We start from the raw sequence: 16,460 nt of genomic DNA, 5'->3' as shown, positions 1-16,460 counted from the left end.
AATGCGATGCCACCACGCTCAGCTAATTTTTGTATTTTTAGTAGAGTAGAGTAGAGTAATATTTGTATTTAGTAAAGACGGGGTTTCACCATGTTGGCCAGCCTGGACTCAAACTCCTGACCTCAAGCGATCCACCTGCCTCAGCCTCTCAAAGTGCTGGGATTACAGGCGTGAGCCACTACACCCGACCTAAAAAATTCATTTTAATTGGCTCATGATACTTCATTGTTTGACAGTACTATAATATATTAAATTATTTCCCTATTATTAGACATTTTGGAACCACACTACAATTTATGCCTTGACAATCCAACATGAAAAGACTTTTTTTGTGTGTGTGTCTTTAAAAAGGAAGTAACATCATCCTGAAAGAAGTAGGTATTTCCTCTTCTCAACCTCTGGTTCTCTCTCTTCACTGTCTCTGGTTTCGTATTAACTTCATCTAAAGGCTTCTTCTTTTGCTGTCTTAAAGAATAGGAGTGAGAAAAGCAGCTACCACCTACCACCTAGAGAAACTCTGACCAAAGGAGTGGCAATGAACAATTATTAAAATGATGATTTTAAAGATAAGCTTTGTTCTTGTTCTTTATAAATTGCAGGTCATTGCTGAATAACCACTTTTAGGAATATGTATATATTTTTGGCCAGGTGTGGTGGCACGTGCCTGTAGTCCCAGCTATTCAGAAGGCCAAGGCAGGAGTATTGAGCCCAGGAGGTCAAGGCTGCAGTGAGCCATGATGGCGCCACTGCTCTCCAGTCTGGGTGTCAGAGCAAGATCCTGTCTCAAAAATATATATATATGTGTGTGTGTGTGTGTGTGTGTATATACACATATATATTCCTTTTTAAAATATATACATGTATTCTTATTTTTAAGATGCTTTAGATGAGTCAATGTTCTCCAGATTGATGGATCCAATAGGATATACAGAGACATGAGAGGGGATTTATGAGGGGAATTGGCTCATGTGATTTTGGAAGCTGAGAAGTCCCATGAGAGGCTGTCTGGAAGCTGGAGACCCAGGGAAGGTGGTAATGTGGCTTTGTCCAAGTCCAAAGTCTCAGAACTGGGGAAGCCAGTGGTATAACTCTCAGTCCACAGCCAAAGACCTGAGAAATCGGGGCAGGTGGAGGAGGGTGCTCATGTAAGTCCCGGAGTCCAAAGGTAGGGAGCCTGCAGTCCTGCTGTCCAAGGGCAGGAGGAAAAGGCCGTCCCAGGTCCAGGAGGGAGCACGAGGCTCTGCCTTCCCTCTGCCTTTCTGTTCTCTGTGGTCCACCAGCCGATTGAATGTTGCCCGCCCACACGGAGATCAGATCTTCCCTACTCAGTTCACCAACTCACACTCCAGTCTCCTCTGGAAATACCTCACCAACACATCCAAAATAACGCTTTACCACCTCTCTAGATATTTCTCCATTCATTCAAGTTGACACCTAAAATTAACCATCACACTTAGAAATCCCTGTTATGTTGGCTGGGCACGGTGGCTTATACCTGTGATTCCAGCACTCTGGGAGGCCGAGGTGGGTGGGTCACCTGAGGTCAGGAGTTCGAGACCAGCCTGGCCAACATGGTGAAACCTCATCTCTACTAAAAATACAAACATTAGCTGGGTGTGGTGGCGGGCACTTGGAATCCCAGCTACTCGGGAGACTGAGGCAGGTGAATCGCTTGAACCCGGGAAGTGGAGGTTGCAGTGAGCCGAGATCGCGCCACTGCACTCCAGCCTCGGCGACGGAGTGAGACTCCATCTCAAAAAAAAAAAAAAAAAGAAAAAAGAAAAAAGAAATAGAGAAAGAAATCCCTGTTATGTGAGTGATGAGTTATGAATTCCAGAGAAGGCTGTGATTAGGTATCTGTTTTGATTTATTTGGGATACCCATTGGTTTTCTTTTTCTTTTGAGACAGAGTTTTTCTCTTGTTGCCCAGGCTGGAGTGCAGTGGCGCGATCTCGGCTCACTGCAACCTCCGCCTCCTGGGTTCAAGTGATTCTCCTGCCTCAGCCTCCTGATTAGCTGGGATTACAGGCACCTACCACCCAGGAGGCGGAGCATGCAGTGAGCTGAGTGAGATAGCACCACTGCACTCCAGCCTGGGCGACAGAGCAAGACTCTGTCTCAAAAATAAATAAATAAATAAATAAATAAATAAATAAAAGTTAAAAATTAGCTTGGCATGGTGGTAGACACCTGTAGTCCCAGCTACTGAGGGAGTAAGGAGGGAGGATTGCTTGAGCCCAGGAGTTTGAGAGTGCAGTGAGCTATGTTTGTGCCACTGCACTCCAGCCTAGGTGACAGAGTGAGACTCTGTCTCAAAATAAACACACACACACACACACACACACACACACACACACATTCTCTGGACCAATCCCACTCCAAATCATTGATGCCTACTACAAAAATACAAAAGGTCACAAGAAAACCTCCGCCTCCCGAGTAGCTGGGACTACAAGTGCCCGCCACCATGCCCGGCTAATTTTTTTGTATTTTTAATAGAGACAGGCTTTCACCGTGTTAGCCAGGATGGTCTCGATATCCTGACCTTGTGATCTGCCCGCCTCGGCCTCCCAAAGTGCTGGGATTACAGGTGTGAGCCACTGCGCCCAGCCCAACTTTTTTTTTTATTTATTAACTTCTTTTTATTTCTTAAATTTTTGTAGAGGTAGGGTCTCACGGTGTTGCCCAGACTGGTCTCAAATTCCTGGCCTCCAGTGATCCTCCTGATTCAGCCTCCCAAATTGCTGGGATTACAGCTCATGCTGGCATGAGCTACTGCACCTGGCCTCCAGAAAGGTTGTTTTTTAGTTAGTTAGTTAGTTAGTTAGTTAGTTAGTTAGTTAGTTTGTTTGCTTTTGAGATGGAGTCTCACTTGGCTCACTGCAAGCTCCGCAGTAGCTGCCTCAGCCCCCTGAGTAGCTGGGACTACAGGCGCCCGCCAACACGCCCGGCTAATGTTTTGTATTTTTAATAGAGACGGGGTTTCACCGTGTTAGCCAGGATGGCCTTGATCTCCTGACCTGGTGATCCGCCCACCTCGGCCTCCCAAAGGGCTGGGATTACAGGCGTGAGCCACTGCGCCTGGCCCCAGAGAGTTTTTATAGCACTAAATACGGCATACTAAACACACATATGTTATTGCTTATACTATATGTATATGACAATAAGAATTCTAACAAAAACGTGATTGTTATGGGAATGAAATGAGATGATGCATAAAGAACTCAGCTCAATGACTTGCTAACTGAAAATACTCCACAGGTGTCATGAGATTAATATCACCATCATTGTCTTCACTTCAATGCGACTTCACAGTTGACACAGGACTTTCACATACCCTTGTGCTTTTAGCTGCTGCAACAACTCTGAGCGGTCGGCAAGGATAGGGTCCTCCGTCTCCATGTGCTTGCATACCACAGCTCCCAGTGGTGATCTGCTGGGTTGCCTATGACCACTTAAAGGGTCATGAGCTGGGCTGCCTTATTATAAACTATGACTTTGACCAAAGCAGACAGAAGAGTGGACAGGGCATGGCAAATTGTACTTTCTATTCTAGCATAGATATAGGCTCCAGACTCCCCTGCTAATGAATTGGCTTTAGGCAAGTTGCTTAAATCACTCTGGATGTTTGGCCAGCATCAATAATAGTAATGATAATAATACCACTGCACGTTCTTGTTTTTTTGTTTGTTTGTTTTTTGAGACAGAGTCTTGCTCTGTCGCCCAGGCTGGCATGCAGTGGTGCGATCTTGGCTCACTGCAAGCTCCGCCTCCCGGGTTCATGCCATTCTCCTGCCTCAGCCTCCTGAGTAGCTGGAACTACAGATCCCCGCCATCACACCCGGCTAATTTTTTTGTATTTTTAATAGAGACAGGGTTTCACCATGTTAGCCAGGATGGTCTCAATATCCTGACCTTGTGATCCACCCACCTTGGCCTCCCAGAGTGCTGGGATTACAGGTGTGAGCCACTGTGCCTAGCACCACCCACCACCCTGCTTTTTTTTCTTTTTTGAGGTGGAGTTTTGCTCTCGTGTTCCAGGCTAGAGTGCAGTGCCGTGATCCCCACCTCAGGTGATCTGCCCATCTCAGCCTTCCAAAGTGTTGGGATTACAGGCGTGAGCCACTGCGCCCGGCCTCCCGCTGTACCTTCTAATCTGGGGTTCATGTTACAAGTACAAAGGAAGATAAAGCAGTCAAAATTATGTTCCTTTTTATGAGTGGAATTTGGATAGAAGACTCTTCTGCTGAGATGTTTGTAAACAAGAGGTCACCTGCTAATTGAATAGAAGGATCTCAGCGTTCCTTTGGGGTGCTACCCATGAGCATTGAACATCTTCTTTCCACAGGAGCCATGTGCAGCTTCAGTATCCAGGGGTCATCCAGACTATTTATTCTTCACTCAGGTCTACACTCTTTTTAAACACCCATCTAGAGGCAGAGTCAGAGGGGAGTTACATTTGGGAGGAAAAAAGAGAGAAAGGCTATGATTCATGGAGAGAACTAACTCAAAAACCACAATCCAGGTCAAGGTCACAGCTCCCAGTGTAAACTGAAGAGCTAGGGACCCTCGGCATCAATGGCTTCGCTCTTAGCACCGCTTCGGGTCAGGCTTAGTGTTGATACGGTTCATCAATTTGTTTTCAGAGAGCTGGCCCAAAGTCAGCAGGGTCAGTCAGTTCTAACCAGCAGGCAATCGAGTAGCCAGCAAAGACACCCCAAGGAGGGGGAGGAAGGAAGAAAGTAGGATGCCCCACTTGATCATGCTAATCCTTTAAGAACCAATCCGACAGAGCCCAGTGTTTCAATCTTCTGTGCTTATGAGCACTCAGCCATTAACCGACTCAACACATTTTCTCCTCCATTTCAAAACCGTTCTATAGACAAAATTGAAAAGCCATCTCTTTGGTTTCCTTAAGTACTGGAATGGACATACTTTTTTTTCCAATCTGCAAGACAGGAAGGAAACAGGAGGATTGGTAAAATCATGGACTCAGAGTTCCCAGCCTGGGAGAGAGCTTTCCAGGGAACCCGAGGAGGGGTGGAAACAGACATGCTATTCTGGTGGTGTTAAACTATATTTCGCTCCACCCGAGAGTGATGTGAATGCCAATTGCCTCATATAGATCACCAAACTAGCACAGATGAAACACAGAATAGTAACAAAACTTGCATGATCCAAACAGCTGCTGAAAGTCTCCTTCTGCCAAAAACACAGAGCATCTGGTAAATCCTGAACTTGTCCGAGCATTTTTGTCTCAAAAGGTAAAGGAAGAAAGGGAGGTGGCTCCAACCCTGGAGCCAAGTCTGGCAACCCAGGAGGCAGGTGTGGGTGGTATGGAAGGGAGGGGTCTAGAGAGTTAAGAAAGCAAAGGAAGTAAGGAAGGGTTAAGTGTTTCACCTTAACCTTTGCTGATTTAAAAAAGCAAAAAGATATCAGAAAGTTTGGCTGGGCCCAGTGGCTCATGCCTGTAATCCTAACACTTTGGGAGGCTGAGGCGGGAGGATGGCTTGAAGCCAGGAGTTCAAGACCAGCCTGGGCAACATGGTGAAACCCCATCTCTACGAAAAATACCAAAACTAGTCAGGTGTAGTGGTGCACACCTGTAGCCCCAGCTACTTTGGAGGCTGAGATGGGAGGATTTGTTGAGTCTGAGAGGTGGAGGTTGCAAGTGAGCAACACTGGAAGCTGAAGATTGAACCACTGCACTCCAGCGGGGGTGAGAGAGCATGATTCTGTCTAAAAAAACAAACAAACAAAAAAAGATATCAGAAAGTTTATCCAAAAGGTACATACACTTGATGATATAATGTCTATCATTTGCTTCAAAATTATCTAGTGGCAGCAGGAAAGGAGCTGAGGTCAGCTAGATGGAAGTATAGAGAAAACAAGATTGTCAGCTGGGAAGGTGGTGCACACCTGTGGTCCCAGCTACTTAGGAGGCTGAGGCAAGAGCATTCCTTGAGCCCGGAGTTCGAGGCTGCAGTGCGCTGTGATTGTGCCAGTCGGAAGCCACTGCACTCTAACTCAGGCAACATAGTGAGATCTGTCTCTAATAAAAAAAAATAAGAAAGAAAGAAGGGAAAAGAAAAACAGGATTGTCTATGAATTGATCATTGTTGAAACCAGTTGATAGATTCACAGGAGTTCATTATGTTACTGTCTTTATTTGTGTGTATGTTTGACATTTCCCATAATGACAAGTAAAATGCAGCAGGGCACAGTGGCTCACACCTGTAATTCCAGCACTTTGGGAAACTGAGGTGGGAAGATCGCTTTAGCTCAGGAGTTTGAAACCAGCCTGGGCAACACGGTGAAACCCCATCTCTATAAAAAATGAAAAATAAAAAACCGTAAAAATTAGCCAGGCGTGGTGGCACTCACCTGTAGTCCCAGCTACTCAAGGAGCTGAGGCAGGAAGACTGCTTGAGGCCAGGAGGCTGAGGTTGTAGTGAGCATTACTTGCACCACTGCACTCCAGCCTGGGTGACAGAACAGGACCCTGTCTCAAAAAACAAACAAGCAAAAAAAAACTAAGTAAAATAGAACAAAACAAAATATTTTTTAGTGTAATACCCATTCTAAGGCAAAACAGAAACGCTAAAAGGAAGAATGACTTAAAGATATGACAAGCTTTCAAAAAAGAAACTGTCTATTGATAAGGGCACAAGCAATCCCCTTAAGGGAGAAAATGTGTGTGTATTTTGGGGAGCAGGGCGGGGAGGCAGCATCAAGAGCAGGTGACTCGGCTGGGTGTGGCTTGCCTTCCCTAGGGCCCATATGGACATTTATGTGGACATTTTTGCTTGTTGTATTCATGGGTGGCAATGCTGTTCTCAGTGAGTGGAGGGAGCCAGGATGTTAAAAGTCCTTTAATCCAAGGACGTAGAACTGCCCCCCTCTGGCCCCAATGCCAGCAATGCCCCAACTGAACAGTACAGATGTAAGACAACCAAAGTGCCAAGGCAGCCGCGCGGGGAGCCCATCTGTTCACCTGATCTTAAAAGCAGATGCTCCATGCACAGGGAGGATGCACAGTAAAGGATGAATACTAGGCCGGGTGCAGTGGCTCATGCCGGTAATCCCAGCACTTTGGGAGGCCGAGGCGGGTGGATCGCTTGAGGTCAGGAGTTCGAGACCAGCCTGGCCAACCTGGTGAAACCCCATCTCTACTAAAAATACAAAAAATTAGCCAGGCGTGGTGGTGTGTGCCCGTAGTCCCAGCTACTCAGGAGGCTGAGGCAGGAGAATCGCTTGAACCCAGGAGAGAGAGGTTGCAGTGAGCCGAGATTGTACTACTGTATTCCAGCCTGGGCAACAAGAGCGAAACTCTGTCTCAAAAAAAAAAAAGAGAGAGAGAGAGAATTGGAAGCCAGGCATGGTGGCTGACACCTGTAATCCCGGCAATTTGGGAGGCTGAGGCAGGCAGATCACCTGAGTTCAGGAGTTCAAAACCAGCCTGGCCAACATGGTGAAACCCCGTCTCTATAAAAATATAAAAATTAGCCAGGCATGATGATGGCTGCCTGTAATCTCAGCGGCTTGGGAGTCTGAGGTGTGATAATCGCTTGAACCCAGGAGGTGGAGATTGCAGTGAGCTGAGGTCGTACCATTGCACTCTAGCCTGGGTGACAGAGCGAGACTCCATCTCAAAAAAAAGTAAATAAATACAAATTCAAAGAAAATTGGAGAACAAAATGGTAAGAGGGTATATAGTCAGAAAGCACCACCGGGAACTTATGCCCATACTCCGCAACTAGGCTGTGCTGGGACCACTTAATCCTGAAGATTCAACCCCCACCTCAGACTCTGGAAACAATCCCGTCTCTGTTCAGGAAAATGTAACAAACCACAGGCCAGAGAGTCCATCCTGGGTGAGCAAGCCTGACACGTGGAAATGTGGCCTTTCTTCCTGTTGGTCAGGCTCTACCCTCAAGGAGCTTATAGTCTGTCTTGGAGAAGCAAGACACATGGAACAGCAGTTCCAACAACGTAAAAAGACATCATGAGGTTAAGTCCTAACTGAGGACTCACTGACTCACAAGGCTGAGAGTCAGCTTTGTGAAACACAGAGAGTGTGGCCATCACTTTATAAGAGGAGCAGGTTTTGAATAAGCACGGAAAAAAGAGAATGTGTATTAGTGGAAGGTGCAGAACTGAGGGGAAGAAGTCAAATGAGCAAAGGCCACATTCTTTTTTTTTTTTTTTTTTTTTGAGATGAGTCTCACTCTGTCACCCAGCCTGGAGTGCAATGGCATGATCTCGGCTCACTGCAAACTCTGCCTCCTGATTCAAGCAATTTTCTGCCTCAGCCTTCTGAGTAGCTGGGATTACAGGCTCCTGCCACCATGCCCGGCTAATTTTTGTATTTTGAGATGGGATTTCACCATCTTGGCCAGGCTGGTCTTGAACTCCTAATCTCGTGATCCTCCCACCTTGGCCTCCCAAAGTGCTGAGATTACAGGCATGAGCCACCGCACTCAGCCGTCTTTTTTTTTTTTGAAACAGGATCTCACTCTGTTGCCTAGGCTGGAGTGCAATGGTGTGAACATGGCTCACTGCAATCTCAACCTTCTGGACTTAGGCAATCCTCCCACCTTAGCCTCCTGGGTAGCTAGGACTTTAGGCACGTGCCACCCTACCCAGCTATTAGTAATTTTTTTTAAATTTATTTTTTGTAGAGAAAGGATCTCCCTATATTGCCCCAGCTTAAGAGATCCTCCTGCCTCAGTTTCCCAAATTGTCATCCTCTTGCCTTGGCCTCTCAAAGTGCTGGGATTACAGGCATGAGCCACCATGCCCCGCTGTTTGACCATGTCTTGATTTAGTGCTTCAACTCTAACCAAGTGCCTTAGCTGACAGGTGCCTGGACTCTGCCTTCCTGTCTTTGCTCAGCACTCGGGCATTTCTGGGCCCTCAACTTCCGTAGTTTACCGACTTCTGACTCACTGCTGTTTAAGCATTGGGTTTCCGTGTACTCTGGCCTCAGTTCCCCGCCCAGCTCTTTTGGCCAAAGGCCACTAATGCCTTGGCCTAATACAAGGAACTGTCACCAGCCACCCTTGGGCAAACAACCCAGACTTGTTTCTAAGAAGGGGAATGAGAGCAGCTATTTTATGTGGAGAAGGAACCAAATTCATAGGCTTGGGGTGCTTTCAAGTAATCAAATCCAAGGGAAAAGTTTGTCTAAAATTTTCCCTTTTTCTCCCTGTACTTTAATAAATTCCTTTTTATTTATTCATTTTTTTTATTTTCTAAAAATTGTTACCAAACATAATAGAGATTCACTTAAATGCATCATGAATGATAGACTGGAATATTTTTGAATCATATTTACCAAAACGTCAGAAGTGAATCAGTAGTAGTGTGGTCTCCGGAGTCATCTTTAAAAGCATTGATCCATCAGCTCCACCAAGTGTCAATAAATCTGCAGGAGTCATGATAAGACCCGTGATCAAGATAAACCTGCTGTGTAATTCATGTAAATGTTGAGGTCAAAATATTTATGGCGCCTAAAGTAAATCATGATGTTCATTCCATATGTGATTTTTTTTTTTTTTTTTTGAGACGGAGTCTCGCTCTGCCGCCCAGGCTGGAGTGCAGTGGCCGCATCTCAGCTCACTGCAGGCTCCGCCTCCCGGGTTCACGCAATTCTCCTGCCTCAGCCTCCCCAGTAGCTGGGACTACAGGCGCCCGCCACCTCGCCCGGCTAGTTTTTTGTATTTTTTAGTAGAGACGGGGTTTCACCGTGTCAGCCAGGATGGTCTCGATCTCCTGACCTCGTGATCCGCCCGCCTCGGCCTCCCAAAGTGCTGGGATTACAGGCTTGAGCCACCGCGCCCGGCCCCATATGTGATTTTTAAAAACTACATATGATAGATATTTTTCTTTCTCTTTTTATTTTTTTATTTTATTTTATTTTATTTTATTTTATTTTTGAGACGGAGTCTCACTCTGTTACCCAGGCTGGAGTGCAGTGGCGTGATCTCCGCTTACTGCAAGCTCCGCCTCCCGGGTTCACGCCATTCTCCTGCCTCAGCCTCCCAAGTAACTGGATCTACAGGCACCCGCCACTGCGCCTGGCTGATTTTTTGTATTTTTAGTAGAGACAGGGTTTCACCATGGTCTTGATCTCCTGACCTCGTGATCCGCCCGCCTCGGCCTCCCAAAATGCTGGGATTACAGGTGTGAGCCACTGCACCTAGCCTTTTTTTTTTTTTTTTTTTTTTTTGAGACAGTCTTTCTCTGTTGCCCATATTGGAGTACAGTGGTGTGATCTTGGCTCATTGCAACCTCCACCTCCCAGGTTCAATCAAGCAGTTCTCCTGCCTCAGCCTCCCAAATAGCTGGGATTACAGGCACATGCCACCATGCCCAGCTAATTTTTATATTTTTAGTATTTTAGTAGAGACAGGGTTTCACCATGTTGGCCAGGCTGGTCTTGAACTCCTGACCTCAAGCGATCTGCCCACCTCAGCCTCCCAAAGTGCTAGGATTATAGGTGTGAGCCACTGTGACCAGCTATCATAGATCTTTTATACCTTAATTAGGTTATTGCAATTCACTGTCCAGTAATACAGGAAAAATGTTTTTATTCTAAAAATTAGAAAATGTATTTCTTAGGGCAATGCCAAAGTAGATACAAATCGGGATGATGGTTGGCTACCTAATAAAAATGCAGGAAGGCCAGGCACGGTGGCTCATGCCTATAATCCCAGCACTTTGGGAGGCCGAGGCAAGAGGCTGAGGCGAGCGGATCACCTGAGGTAAGCAGTTCGAGACCAGCCTGACCAACATGGAGAAACCCTGTCTCTACTGAAAATACAAAATTAGCCGGGCATGGTGGTACATGCCTGTGATCCCAGAGACTCAGCAGGCTGAGGCAAGAGAATTGCTTGAACCCAGGAGGTGAAGGTTCCGGGGAGCCGAGATTATGCCACTGCACTCCAGCCTGGGCAACAAGAGTGAAACACTGTCTCAAAAATAATAATAATAATAATAAAATTAAAATGCAGCCCGGGGGCGGTGGCTCACGCCTGTAATCCCAGCACTTTGAGAGGCCAAGGCGGGTGGATCACGAGGTCAGATCGGGACCATCCTGGCTAACATGGTGAAACCTCGTATCTACTAAAAATACAAAAAAATTAGCAAGGCATGGTGGCGGGCGCCTGTAGTCCCAGCTACTCGGGAGGCTGAAGCAGGAGAATGGTGTGAACCCGGGAGGCGGTGAGCCGAGATCGCGCCTCTGCACTCCAGCCTGGGTGACAGAGCGAGACTCTGTCTCAAAAAAAAAAAGAAAGAAAAAGAAAATTAAATGCATGAAAATACAGCGCAGGCAGAGGCAGGTGAGGTGAGGGCAAGTAGAACATGATGCTTGGATTCTTATGTTTGTCCTTATCTGAAATCTTGTTGACACAGGCATGAATGTTCTGAATACTGAAGGGTGTGTGTCTGTCTGTCTGAGGCTGTTATTGCTATGCCTGCTGGCACACATTTCTCTTAATGAAGAGCTTTTGATAAGCTGTAAGAACTTCACAACATACAGACACTTGCTAACAACAGCGTGGTTTCCTCAGGAAGAGGAACCAGAGAGAGACACAAAGCAGTTGATGCTGTTCATGTTCTGGGGTTCACTCTCAAGCACTTGAAGGGAAATGACTGGACAGTTCCTGTGAAGACAGGGTTTTCTAGAGAGTTTCTAGGAAGATCACAGGTTTGGTTTGGTTTGGTTTGGTTTGGTTTGGTTTTGATTTTTTAAGACGGAGTTTCGCTCGTCTCCCAGGCTGGAGTGCAATGGCGTGATCTTGGCTCACTGCAACTTCTGCCTCCCTGGTTCAAGCGAGTCTCTTGCCTTAGCCTCCCGAGCAGCTGGGATTACAGGCGCCCGCCTTGGTTTATGCCCATAATCCCAGCACTTTGGGAGGCTGAGGTGGGTGGATCTCAGCCTGGTGGGTAGTTCGAGGCCAGCCTGGCCAACATGGTGAAACCCCATCTCTATGAAAAATACAAAAAGACCACAGTTTTGACACATCATTTTAGCATACTAATTATTGAGTTTCTAGAAAGGCTGTTCTCAGCTCTTTATTCTTTTTTAAAAACATTTTTTTGTTGTTGTTGAGACAGGTTCTCACTCTGTCACTCAGGCTGGAATGCAGTGATGCAATCTCAGCTCGCTGTAGCCTCAACCTCCCAGACTCAAGTGATCCTCCCACCTCAGCCTGCCGAATAGGTGGGATTACAGGCATGCCACCACACCCAGCTAATTAAAAAAAACAATTTTTTTTGTAGAGATGGAGTTTCACTATGTTGCCCAGGCTGGTCTTGAACTCCTGGGCTCAAGCAATCTGCCCACCTTGACCTCCTAAATCCTGGGATTAAAGGGCTGAGCCACCCTGCCTGGCCAGCTCCGTATTCCGAGGTTTCAATCTTTTGCTGCTCCACATTTTAATAGGGTCTAAATTGCTAAAACCGACATAAATTGATAAAGGGATTTCTTCTGAACACTAAGCTAGAAAGAATGTTGGTTTTCCCCCTACAGTTCTGGTAGGGAGATAACAAATCTAACGCGGTTTCTCCCGCTATGGTTCTTCAAGTAGTCAGTCCAAAGTTTGTTGATTGATTGTTATGCTAAAAGCAGATCAAAGACAAGTATGAAAAATGAAGTATGAAGCTCAGGCTTATTCAAACTCCAAGCACATAGAGTTTCACTCATTTAAAGCAAATGTGCTTCTTTCTAATATCTTATTTTGATTTTTTCAAGTGTTTCACCTATGTTTAGGGAGTATATTGTCAAATCATGTTTTCACGATATATACTTTGTTGATTTTTTTTTTTTTTTTTTTTTTTTGAGACGGAGTCTCGCTCTGTAGCCCAGGCTGGAGTGCAGTGGCCGGATCTCAGCTCACTGCAAGCTCCGCCTCCCGGGTTTACGCCATTCTCCTGCCTCAGCCTCCCGAGTAGCTGGGACTACAGGTGCCCGCCACCTCGCCGGGCTAGTTTTTTTGTATTTTTGTAGTAGAGACGGGGTTTCACCGTGTTAGCCAGGATGGTCTAGATCTCCTGACCTCGTGATCCGCCCGTCTCGGCCTCCCAAAGTGCTGGGATTACAGGCTTGAGCCACCGCGCCTGGCCGATTTTTTTTTTTTAAGAGACTAGGAGGAGGCTTCCTGAAAGCACCTGTCCATTCTGGTTTTGAACCAGTTGACTATTGTTTGGTCACTATGCTAAAAGCAGATCAAAGATGAGTATTAAAAATGAATTAGGAGGTCCAGGCTTATTCAAACCCCAAGCACATGAATTTCACTCATCGAAAATCTCCCTTGGTCCAGAGATGCAGGACTACTTTTCTCACTGTAGTTGGCCTTCACGTTGGCCACCAGCTCCCTGGGGCAGGGGGCAGGGTTGGAAGTGGCTGTGGACCTTTGGCCATGGGAAAGTGGAGTTCTGACTCTGGAGGCCCCAGCAAAACCAGGGAGACCCACCTAGAGAGGGAGTGCCCCCAGCCCAGAATTGTTTCTGCAGAAACTTTCAAGTCTCTTCTCTTCCTGTTCTTTTGTCCCACACTCACCAAAATGCCTCATACGTACTATAGCTGAGGGAAGATTTCTTTCCTTTTTTTTTTTTTTTAAGAGACAGAGTTTCGCTCTTTTTGCCTAGGCTGGGAGGCAATAGTGCAATCTTGGCTCACCAGCAACCTCTGCCTCCCGGGTTCAAGCGATTCTCCTGCCTCAGCCCCCAGAGTATCTGGGATTACAGGCAGGCACCACCACGCCTGGCTAATTCTGTATTTTTAGTAGAGATGGTGTTTCTCCATGTTGGTCAGGCTGGTCTCGAACTCCAGACCTCAGGTGATCTGCCCACCTCAGCCTCCCAAAGTGCAGGCATGAGCCACAGAGCCCAGCCGCATTTCTTCCTATTGCAGGGTTCATACGTGAGATCCCCTACATACAAAAGACAGATTAGCAAGAGAAAAGGAACCAGGCATCGTGGCTCATGCCTGTGATCCTAGCACTTTGGGAGGCCAAAGAAGGAGGATCAGGAGGGAGGATCGCTTGAGGCCAGGAGTTTGAGACCAGCCTGGACAACATAGTAAGACCACCATCTCTACAAAAAATTTTAAAAATCATCTGGGCATGGTGGCACATACTTGTAATCCCAGCTATTTGAGGGACTGCAATGGGAGGATTGCTTGAGCCTAGGAGGTCAAGCCTGCAGTGAGCTATGATTGCACAACTGCACTCCAGCCTGAGTGACAGAGTGAGACCCTGTTCAAAAAAAGAAAAAATATTATATATTTGCTTACTCAGGTGTGGTGGCACACACCTGTGATCCTAGCTACTCGGGATGCTGAAGCAGGAGAATTGCTTCAGCCCAGGATAGGCAGAGGTTGCAGTGAGATCACACCACTGCACTCCAGTCTGGGCAACACAGTGAGACTTTGTCCCAAAAAGATTTGGCAGGCTAAGGCAGGCGGATCACTTGAGGTCAGGAGTTCAAAATCAGCTAACATGGCAAAACCCCGTCTACTAAAAATACAAAACTTAGCCTGGTGTGTAGGCACGTGCCTGTAGTCCCAGCTACTCGGGAGGCTGAGGCACAAGAATCACTTGAACCCGGGAGGCAGAGGTTGCATGGGGCCAAGATCACGTCACTGCACTCTAGCCTGGGTGACACAGCAAGACTCTGTCTCAAAAAAAGAAAAAAAAAAGAAAAAAAAGAAAAAGAGGGAGAGAAAAGACATACAAATTTAATTCATTGTAAGTTTTACAGGACACGGGAGACTTCAGCATTTAAGACCCAAAGAAATGGTTAAACTTGTGCATTGTTACTTTTAGTTCAATGAAAAGTGGACAGTTGTAAAGAAATAGGACTGGAAGGGAAAAGGATGTGATCCAATGGGAATAAACTGAAGGGAACCCAGCAGGACCTGTTTATTTAGATTCTTCTGTGTCCCTGTCTTCAGAGCTAAGGATGTTCCTTTACTCCAGATATAAGGAGGACACCGAATAAATGAGGGTCTGATGACCTGCTTCTGGCAGAAGAGCAAGGGGAAGGTGACAGCGACCTTCGCACTTCCGCTGTTTTCTCAAATAACCAAGGTGCCATAGTTTAGGGTAGCATGTTCTGAACCCCATCAATTCCCCCTTATAGTGGTTGTTTTTTGAACTTTACATAACAGTAACTTCTTGAGAAGATGGTCGTGTATTACATATATATTTGGGATACTCTTTTCTCAGAGCCTTTGAAACACCTGCAACTACCAGAGGAGTACCTTCTTGTTCTTTTTTTTTGAAATGGAGTCTCCCTCTGTCGCCCAGGCTGGAGTGCAGTGGCGCGACCTCGGCTCACTGCAACCCAGAGGAGTCAATTCTTAAAGGTTCCTAACACAGCCTGAGTTTGAAGCTTAGGGTATTGATTGGCCCTGCCCGAAGCGTCAGTGAGAACCCCTGGGCTTTGAACCTCCGCAGGGCTGTGAACCAAGAGCAGATGCTGCAGTTCTTCCCCTCAAAGCCTCCAAAAAAGCATCATGAGAAATAAAGGAACTGTGCAGCCTGGGACAAAATGTCTCCTGCAACTTCCGGGGCGCCATTCACAGGAAACCCGCGTGGACGCCCCTGGGCAGGCCTCCGGGAGCAAGAAAGCTTTTTTCAAGATATGAGGACGGACGATTTTCCTGAGGCGCAGACCGTAGTGAGCTTCCGGGGAGAAGGGCTGTTTCCTGTCTTGGGCGTGGAAGCGGATCAACCCACTGAATCTGAGAGGACGTGGGTAGCGGTCTGTAAACGGGACTTAATTCTGTTCCTCATCCACCCAGAACCCTCCCTGAGGGCCTCCCCTGCACTTTGGAAACAGCCCAAGCTTTGAAATCAGGAAGTTTGAAGACTGGTTCTGCTACTTCCAGGCTGTGTGGCCTTGGGTAAGTTGCTTACGCGCTCTGCTCAGGTTGCGCATTTGTGGAACCAGTTAATTATGTAACCGGCTGAGTTCCCGCACTGAATAGGAGAAGTCGGCCTTTCTTGGTAGATGCTATGCCTGCGTGTGTGGGGTTGAAGGAAAAGAGGAAAATGAGAAGGACCAAGATTGACCTGACTTGATTTACAGGAAAGAAGAGAGAGTTGCTGGAGGAAGAAGGACGCATCCACTGGAAAAGGATGAGAAAAAGGAGAGAGAGAGAGAGAAGTCAGAGGCTGGGTTGGGAGTGAATTTGGGAGATTGTGGAGGAAAAGGGGAGAGAGATTTGTGGGGTAGCTGTAGGACATGCGCCTGTATTTAGAAGGGGAGAGAGTTGAGAGACTTTGTGGGATTATTAAATTTACCTTTAGCATTTGTAGAGAGCATCCCATTAAATACGCCAATGGCTTTATCAAACAGGTTGTTTAAAATCATTCTTGCATCCAAGAATAAAATAAGAACAGAAATATCCAGAAGCCTGTTAGCAGTCCCCGCCGTGGCTCCATTCT

General features: G+C 46.6%; 1 long non-coding RNA gene across 3 annotated transcripts; it reads right to left on the bottom strand.

Moving 5' to 3' along the window:
* Positions 1-4,060: 4,060 nt before the first annotated feature.
* Positions 4,061-16,455, bottom strand: LOC139360052 (uncharacterized). Of its 3 annotated transcripts, none has more exons than XR_011617030.1 (3): positions 16,317-16,455; positions 9,338-9,427; positions 4,061-4,430 (listed from the first exon to the last, which is right to left on the bottom strand). It is a non-coding gene; the product is annotated as an uncharacterized lncRNA (long non-coding RNA). The 3 variants fall into 3 exon arrangements; XR_011617031.1 differs by lacking the exon at positions 4,061-4,430 and adding an exon at positions 5,260-5,739; XR_011617029.1 differs by lacking the exon at positions 4,061-4,430 and adding an exon at positions 6,414-6,502.
* Positions 16,456-16,460: the final 5 nt, after the last annotated feature.

The sequence above is a fragment of the Macaca nemestrina genome, chromosome 19 (genome assembly GCF_043159975.1).
Source record: "Macaca nemestrina isolate mMacNem1 chromosome 19, mMacNem.hap1, whole genome shotgun sequence".
Taxonomy (NCBI): domain Eukaryota; kingdom Metazoa; phylum Chordata; class Mammalia; order Primates; family Cercopithecidae; genus Macaca; species Macaca nemestrina.
The sequence above is the reverse complement of the archived record's forward strand: the minus strand, read 5'-3'. Positions and strand labels throughout refer to the sequence as shown.